The 8,720-nt window shown below is 42.1% G+C and overlaps 1 long non-coding RNA gene across 1 annotated transcript; it reads left to right on the top strand.

Annotated features, from left to right (window-relative positions):
- The first annotated feature begins 736 nt into the window (after nt 1-736).
- On the top strand, nt 737-5,911 carry LOC145660389 (uncharacterized). The gene is made up of 4 exons (XR_014126725.1): nt 737-972; nt 4,449-4,539; nt 4,775-4,890; nt 5,844-5,911. It is a non-coding gene; the product is annotated as an uncharacterized LOC145660389 (long non-coding RNA).
- Nucleotides 5,912-8,720: the final 2,809 nt, after the last annotated feature.

Below are 8,720 nucleotides of genomic sequence, written 5' to 3'. Positions count from 1 at the left end.
AGGCCCTTAAAGTAGCACTTAACATGGAATGCTAATGCTAACTATGAACCAGGGGAAGCAAGCTGACCACATCTGCATGACGCTAGCTACCCTTTACTAGGTTTCATTCATCCTTTCAATGTGAAAATGTATATATAGTGACATTATTTTGACACCTATGATTCATGCTGATAATTATTAACAATTATTAATCATTTGATTTGTTTTGTCACCAGGTTCTTCTAGTTTTGTCATAGTCTTTTCCCAGGTAGACTGTTACTCTGGGAGGATACAGACTAGCACACGCCGCTCAGATGTGCACAAAGCTTGTCTTCTTGAACCTCTGGCCATCGACCAATATTGATCTCCTCAGCACTCTCTGAAAAAGCACCTGGGCCTCTGAAACAAGCCAAGGACTTCAGGACATAGGCATATATGATGAGAAGTTAAAAGCTGCAGCAGAGGGTTCTTTGAGACACAACGATGTCTCCACATATAAGTGCAAGGGGTGTTGAACACAACAATGTAAACTGCAGTCATTTGCATCACATGACACTCTAAGAAGCCCAACTGCTTGGGTAGCCCACTGTTCCATTTGCTGAGCTTGCTCCAATCTGGTGCCCCATGTGTGGCGACACTAAGGTCAGTATCAGTACATTTCTTGTTCTTTGTTCCTCAGATGTTATATTCATGAAGCTGTCTGGTTCTTAGACCGTCCTATGCCGCCACATGATGAAACCTGCATGGCAAACACGTACATGGGACTCGGCAGGCTCGCTCCAGTAGATGAGGATGTCAGCTTTTGAAGTATGAAGCGCCTGTGAGAATGTGCCCCTGTCTTCCTCAGGGAGCATTTCTGAGGGGAGTCGCGGAAACGGGAGTGCAAGGAGCAAGGAGGCGCGACGCCACTAACAGATCGCCTTAATGTACTCCAGATGTTTATGCTCGGATGCCCGCCCCACGTGTGGCACGGAATGCCGCCATGTCGTTTGGGTAATTCCTTTCAGATGTGTAACAATCATGATTCCAGACTCTTGGTGACATAGCCGTAAGGGTATGCCAGCTTTTTCTGACCAATCAATGGAACCGTCGCTTTGGCTCTGAAAGACCTGCAACAGAGCCCACCCCCCCACCCAGGCGTCACACCCTGCCACCAGGAGGACAGGGGGTAGGATAGGCTACTCTAATGAAATGCGCCCCCCCTGCTAGTGCTTGACCTGCCCTATGCTAGACCTACATCTGTAAATAGCTTGCAGCAATCAAACCAGTGTTATCATGTTTCTAGGCAGCCTCACACGAGCCCAGAGGAAGGGTGCATCTGGTGATGCACATTTATTCTGTCCCCTGGATGAGGCTTCCACAAAGCAGGGATGCCTAATAAGGCTTATACCCTCCCCCCCCCCAAGAACCAGAGGCAAGACATTGTCATGCTCTGCTCTCTCAATCTAGCACAGTATCTTTGCTACTGTGGAGGCAGCATGCATGCAGAGCTCCTTCACACCAGAGCGAAAAGCAAAGGCTGTTGGTTTTGTCCAGCACAGGGGTAGTTCTGGTCTTAATGAGAGTGACTACAGTCACTGCTGAGGATCTTTGTTAAAAGAAGATAATGCTCTTCTACGTGTTACCATTGTAATATCACATATCAGCAACAGAATGACTCAAAAACAAAATTATTGTTTAATAATTTTGTTTGTTGGTTTAGATCCACGAGGAAAACGCTGCATTTTCGAAAATCGTTGACCCCTTTTGATGTGTCGATCTTATCAAAATGGAACGAGCCCCACCCACTTCCAGAGCCGCTGGTCAGAGTGAACCTTTCACTTGTGCTCCAGACATACAAGAAGTTGATTCAGCCAAGCCTACCTGCTTATTCCATAGCCCTGAAAAACGCAGAGCTATGGGTCACCAGAGACTCTGGTGTGTTCCAGTAATTTCCTTCACCTCTTAATACTCTCTGTGTATAGACGAACCACAGTGGCTGTCTCGCCCAACCCCTGCAGTAAAGGCTGCCAGCCTGGCTCCTCTTTTTTTCCGATTTCTGTGCCTCTCTCCCGACCGCTGTGCCCACAGAGTTCGGGCTGAACTTACTCTCACGTTGTCTCAGGCAAGATGACTGATCCTATTGTTTTGGAGGAGACACAGACTCCTACAACATCACAGGATTAGTCATAATGGTCTGGTCTTATCAGCAAACAAAAGATTTCTGCTGGCAAGACCAGACATGAAGGTATAGTTAGAATAATGAGTCGTCTTTGCTGTTAAGCGCTTTTTTAAAATCTAGAATTACTGATAGTTTCTGTCTCTTATTCTCAGTCTGCTTTGAAAGTTTGATAGAGATCTATAATGCATGTGCAGTGTAATTTCTTTGATTTGAAAGGCAGGGGTGTGTGGGGATATGCATACGCAAAAGACTTAGAATGTTAGTACTGATGGAACAGTATTCACATGCAGAATGAGGAGAGGCCAATTTCTAAAAATGTCTAAAACCATTAAAATCCAATCCAAAGTGTTTATTTTTCTTTCTTTTTTTTTGGTTATTTTTTCTAGTTTTTCAAGCTACAGGAAACTTGTGTGACAATACAAGAATTGAATAAACATCGAAGCTGAAGAATGTATTTTCCCATACAAACTTAATTTAGATATGTTATATAAAGCCCCAAATGAGGAGATTTGTATCAGAGACACTTTTCCATTACTGGCCTGACAACATAAACACATAAAATGCATGGTGATTCTTCAGTCAGTTCACACAACCTTAAAGCAGTCAGACACAGTTTGTTTTTATCTCTGGACACATTTTTTATTTGGGAAAACTCAATAACCCAGGCATATACATCTGTCTGATGATAGGCAAAGCATGATACATCTTGACGTGAGCAAGATGGGAACATGTCAGTCACTGCCTCCACACTGTTGTTACCAACTAATTCATCACAGGCCATTTCAGCTTCTTGAGGAGAGAGAAATTGTGTTTTCCATTGTGCAAATCAAAGGAGTAAGCTCTCTAACCCAGGCACCGCCTGCCAAGCACGTTTGAGTGACAGAGATTGCAGAGGATAAGGTTTCAGACCACAAATTTCCGGGCAGAGACATTTTGCAAATCTCCTTACTACTGAGGCATAAAGAACTGGCTCTGCAGAAGAGTCAACCTGCAGGAAAAAGTTTTGCCCAGCAACCATGCAGGAGAGTTCAGATTCAACTTTCTGCTTAGGGTGCACAGCTCTTTGGAACACATTATTATGGGTCTAGCGGTTAGGTCGCAGATGTTCCACAGTGCCACCACCTAGTTTCAATAAAGTGTTTATCCTTTAAACAGGCCTAAGTGCGTCAGCTAATGCGCCTCGTCATTAAATCTGCCTTTTAAACATTCCAAAGTAGTTCTTGCTAAAGCAAGCCTTGGCTGTAAACAAATGAGGCCCATTTACGGCACTGAATTTAGAAAAAGAACTATTAAGTGTCACGTTGAATTAAACACACGCTCTGCAGAAGCTGCTAGTCAACTCGGCTTCAGGACTCTGTGCCGTGTAAACTGTCGAAATGAAGCGTCTGGTAATGGTGCTATAGATCTCTGCCAGATGCTGCATCACCCTCCAGCAGTCGTGCAATAAAGGGCCCATGGGGTCTGGCAGGGCCGCTTTTGGTGAGTCGGCAGAAGCATGTCCAGTGATGCTCAGCTTAATCATCAGCTTATCCTTTGCCAGGCCCAGGATATTGGAATTCCCCTATCTGATCAGAAAACTTTCTCCTCAAATTTCTGGAGGAGCTCCTGCTTTACCAGGGATCATTAAAAGAGAAAAGACCAGGAGAATTTAAGTGCAATTCTGCCTCAAATCTTCTGGCTCTGGCTATATATAGTGTTTCTTTTCCTTAAGTAATCACCTTACTTTGTAAACCAAATGCCAGTACAACAACCTCAGCATCTTCCATTTACCAAAATTAGGACACCTCCTTTTTTACATCTGTTTACCTCGTTGGCCTCATAATGCTCTTAATGCTGTTCTTTGTTTTATACATAGCATCAAACCGGTGTTATCAGGGACTGCTCCATCAATAAAGAGAGACAATTTTCCAAGCCTGAGACTGAGAGAGACTGGCTCACTGCCCCTCAGGAAGGATTAATACTAGATCATCTCTCCTAAGGAGAAGTGTATAGACGACACAACAAACCACAGTGGCTGTCTCGCCCAACCCCTGCAGTAAAGGCTGCCAGTCTGGCTCCTCTTTTTTCCGATTTCCGTGCCTCTCTCCTGACCACTGTGCCCACAGAGTTCGGGCTGAACTTACTCTCACGTCATCTCAGGCAGAGATGCACCTGTCTGACACTGCTGCTTATCACATACATAGCCATCAAAAGAATAAACACCCACAGACAGACATCACAGATATTACCTTAAGTGAGATTTTATATTCAGACATTACAGTCTTCAAGTGAAAGTGTAGTCATTCTGTAACAGTCTTTATTTATTTAGGTTTATTTGCTCCACTGCTGTTTCTGTGGTTTTGACTGGCATATGATGGTCTGTGCTGCATTGGACTGGAATCAGTAGTAAATGCATTAAAGTAAGTACCACCAAAACACTAATGCCCTATGTAGCCTGTACTTTTTGAACTACTGTCAAACTATATTAGCATTAACATGATATGGTCTGGGGAATGTATACTTTTTTAAGTGATAACACAATTACACAACGCTGGTTCTTCATAACCACAGCAGCACATAATCATACCCTGGATTTTAATTTAGCAGAGATTGAATACTATTGTTGATCACATTTGTCAGTGTTAATTGTTTCAGATGAGTACAGTCTGTTCTTGGATGTCATTGCCAATAATGATCGGAACAACTAGACGACAATTAAAGCCTTGCTGGAAGACCAGCGGCTTGTGTGTTCCTGTGTGTCATACATCACAGTAAGTGAGGCTCCTCCACTGAATAGCTCAACAATGCCAAACTACAAATTCTAATTTAAGACAGACCTTTAAAAAAACAAAAGGAAAAATGTCAGGCTACACACTTTAGATGCTTTTACCACGTCACTAATTGTGTTTTGAACATCCTGATTATCTCTTTTTCTCAAAACCTTGACTGTTCTCACAGAAACTGCTCTAAAATTATTCACAAGAAATATGACCTCTGTTAACTGATTTAGACCTCTTTTTACCCAGCCTTTGGGGGAAGAAGAAGAAGAAGAAGATCACAACAATAACATCAACAACAAAAATAATAATAATAATAATTATTATTATTATTATTATTATAATTATTATTATTATTATCAATATTATTACTATTACAAAAACAGAAAGAAAATATCTAAATGTCTTTTTGGTGTTCTGTGAAAATATTCTTGACCTTTGTACATTCACACTTAGAACACACTGAATCTATGTAGTTTACCACTGAAATATCAATATTGAATGTTTTGATATCAAAATGCTGCCCAACTTCTGCCAAGCACTGACAAAACTATTTGTCAGACCCTCTGAACTTTACACCCAAGTGCAATCCATGTCATTCACCGTTTCTTTTGCAGGAAGAGAGTAGTTGCTAAAAGCATCCATACACATCTGCCTGTCCCCTGGGAGGTGTTACTTTTCATTTGGTGTTCTTTAACGGAGCTCTCTGGTCCGTGCACACCTTCGCAGGCTGCTCTGTGACTGTGCATGCACCATGAAGGCAGGTGCACGTCTGCAGAAGAGTGCGCAACTTGCTCACGTTGCCTCTTGCAAACGCACCTTTCCTCCTGTTCCTTCACAAAGGTGTACACAAAAACAGAGAGCCTGCCAATTTGCCTGACAATTTCCTCTGCACGAAGGTGGCAATTTGTATGCACTATTTTTTTATTTATTTTTTTTGCACACAGGCACAAGAACATTCTCGCACCTTCAACGCAGCTGGGCCCACAGCCCCCGCATCCAGAGTTCCTTGACAAGGTAATCAGTGGGTGACGCAGTCTCATATAAGCCTGCACAGAACAGTATTAATACAGCAAGTCGTGTTCAAGGTTATTGCGCCTGCTACGGACCTGCTCCTTCGCACTTTCTTCTGGAGCTGAGAAAGACAGGATATGAGTCTATCCCTCTCCTCCCTTCTCATCTCCAGAGTAATACAACTATATGCCATATCATAAATCCGGAGAGGGCAGTGGAATCAGGCCCTACAGCTTTGAGGAATTTTTCAGACAGTGTTCTCCGAATGGGTTCACTCTGAACACTGTGTCTGTACCATAGAGTATGTTTCTGCTCTCGCAAACAGTCCCGGAATTGTTCAGAGCACTGCTATAACAAGCAATCCCTGCACATTCATAGCTCATAGATGTATAGGGCATTAATATAACTGTGAGTGTCCAGGTAACTTCTCCTGTTCATTTGATGTTTTGCTTTGGTTTGAAATGTATGACAGTGTATGATAGTGATCATGCAAAACATTATAACATAAACATACCATGAGCTCAATTTTCAAAGGTACATCAACTGTTTTTGCTGTGCAATGCTAGTTTAAAAAATGAAAGGAAGTTGATTTAATGAGGCACTTTTTCCAGACATTAATTATTCTGACATTATATGCAAAATAATATATTTTACCATAGTAAATTGTTTTTTAACTTTGTTCCTATAGTGAAATGGAGGTACCAAGAATGTTTTGTATAAACGACATTATAATGTACCATTAATGTAAAGGGCTGGGTATAGTTAATCTCCAGTTCCTCATATGACAATTAAATTTATGTGCCACAAAGCAGAGCATGGTTAAAGGACACTGAATGCTATATCTCTATAATTACATACTCTATGTCTTTGCTTTTAAATGGCTAGCAGGCACAATTGCCTAGAAAAGCCTTTGAAAGCACTAAGAAACAGACCAATTATACGTGAGTTAATTGGCCAATGCAAACCCAAGGCCCACGGCACATTACCCATATACCCCAACCTTCTCTGCTGAAGCACAGAAGCGGGCTTGCTCCCTACTAACCTCTTTTTAATATAACGCTGAACAAAGACTACACATCTTCCCATTATCCCAGTGTGAACTTTCTGGTATGATTGTCACTGGGTGTAGATACTGCTGTTCAGATTTGAGCATCCGACGGCATGATAGCATCACGGCAGACGCTGCGTCTGCACCTTCCTCCGTTACCTGCTGTTTCTAAAACTCAACCCTCTCATTGCATTCTCATACATCCTAAAGGCATAAGCTGCAAGACAGCCACACGCTGGGGTGACTGTACCCTGTAGAGAGGGCTCCACCAAGGTAGTTAAGTAGATGTTGATAATGATAGTGCTTGATATTTCATGGTAGATGTTTCCTCACCAAATTCTTTTATTCTTATTGGTCACCTGATATAAATGAGGTGTTAAAGCTATTCAGACATTGAGATATTACATGCTAATATGACCTTACAAAGTAGTGAGAGCTATTTTAATAGGCTGAATAATTATCAGCCACAACTGATTTATTGTGCATCTGAGAGGTGATTTAAAAAAAAGTTTAACCAAAGTGCCGGTGGTTCTAACAAAGGGGTTTCACTGCTTTGGTTTAGCATCTTGCCTAAATGCCGGCCAGAGTACGTTACCATGGTCACGGACTTTGGTTCAACACATTCAGCATGGGCCCTCTTTATTTGTAGGAGCACACCCATAGAGATACCACATTCCATTCATCCTGAGCCGAAGGCCGAGTTCTGGAACTGAGCGACACCCAGGCTCGCCCACACTCCAGACTCCACAGTGAGATGTCCAAAGTAAACCTCAATGACCTTTATGGGATTTGAAATACCAGGGGTCTCATTATCAACCTGTAAGAGACAGAAAGAGAGAGCTTTCAAATAATTCTCCTAATCTTCTCACCTCATAAGTATATGTCAGTATGTATATCTAATTAAATACAGACACACCTTATGCCAGCATTAGAGGTTTCTGCATTATGAATTTACTATTAGGGAAAATATGCATTACACAAACCAAAGTGCTAAAACGAGAACATGCGTAGTGGTGCAGCATGCACTTTGGCAACATTCCTTATGTAACAAAGACGCTGTCGCAAACCCATTTTGTTTATACTGCCTCAGGTCGTACGACATGATGAAGCTTGAAACTGGGACATGGTTCTCACCACTGAGAGACAAGTAACTTAGGGCTGTAGCAGCTATTTGTGAGGAAATGAATAAACAGATGCTAATGAGTAAGCCACATGATCCTTACTGCTGTGAATGGCATCAGATGTCTGTAAGATGTTCAATAAAAAGTCCCTTGAGGTGCAGTAGAATGTACTGGAACTGATGGGCTTTGTGGTAAACTGTGGTACCCAGAAATACCACACAGCTAACCTACTAGTCTCCAAGTAGAGTCTCCTGATGCAAGATCTTGTGGTTTTAAACCAAACATTTTGGGTTTGCAGGCTACAGTGCACTATAATGTGAAAAGCTGTATATGGGAATCTCTGTATATTGCAAGCACCTCTTCCATTAAAACACATAGAACGCTGAGGTCAACAAAGTCCACAACATGAAAATGGGCAATAACAAATCAGTTTATGGGACCTTATGTCACCATTTTTCCCTCTTTCGGCAGTTTTGTGTGAATATTTTCGCAGTAATGTTGTGTGAGCTGCAGATGATATACGATTATGGTCGAGATTCTTTAAGACAGCACCTGAGAGTAGAGTCAAAATTCAGGACTTCAGATTTTTATGGCCAAACAGGAACTTCTCTACAGAGAGAAGCTGCAGCAATTTCCACAAA

Source organism: Electrophorus electricus, chromosome 2 (assembly GCF_041902795.1).
Source record: "Electrophorus electricus isolate QZ-2024a chromosome 2, ASM4190279v1, whole genome shotgun sequence".
NCBI classification, from domain to species: Eukaryota; Metazoa; Chordata; class Actinopteri; order Gymnotiformes; family Gymnotidae; genus Electrophorus; species Electrophorus electricus.
The sequence above is the reverse complement of the archived record's forward strand: the minus strand, read 5'-3'. Positions and strand labels throughout refer to the sequence as shown.